The following is a 654-nucleotide window of genomic DNA, read 5'->3' as shown; positions in this document are numbered from 1 at the left end:
ACAACAAGGTGCGCTTACGTGTCTGTCATCAACACTGGCAATTTTGGCCGATTCTAGCTTGTTTCGTGGACTATTACTCACTGTTTTGGGGTCCCGGAGTGACTACCACGATTTATGAACCCTGGGGTGCGTTTACGTGTCGCTCGTCAACACTCGTGGTTTTTGTTGATTCTGACCCGTTTCCTGGACTATTATTCACCGTTTTGGGGTCACAAAGTGATTTCCATGCTTGTTGAACTCCAAGGTGCGCTTATGTGTCGGTCATCAACACTCATAGTTTTGGCCGATTCTGGCCTGTTTCGTGGACTATTACTCACTGTTTTGGGGGCCCAAAGTGATTTTCCATGATTAACGAACCCTGGGGTGCATTTACGTATTGGTTATCAACACTCGTGGTTTTTGTCGATTCTGACCCGTTTCGTGGACTATTACTCACCGTTTTGGGGTCCCGAAGTGATTTCCATACTTGTTCAACAACAAGGTGCGCTTACGTGTCGGTCATCAACACTGACAGTTTTGGCCAATTCTGGCTCGTTTCATGGACTATTACTCACTGTTTTGGGGTCCCGGAGTGACTTCCACGATTAACGAACCCTAGGGTGCGTTTACGTGTCGGTCATCAACACTCGCGGTTTTTGTCGATTCTGTCCCGTT

This window comes from Triticum dicoccoides, chromosome 3B (assembly GCF_002162155.2).
Source record: "Triticum dicoccoides isolate Atlit2015 ecotype Zavitan chromosome 3B, WEW_v2.0, whole genome shotgun sequence".
Classification (NCBI taxonomy): domain Eukaryota; kingdom Viridiplantae; phylum Streptophyta; class Magnoliopsida; order Poales; family Poaceae; genus Triticum; species Triticum dicoccoides.
This window is presented reverse-complemented; position numbering follows the sequence as displayed.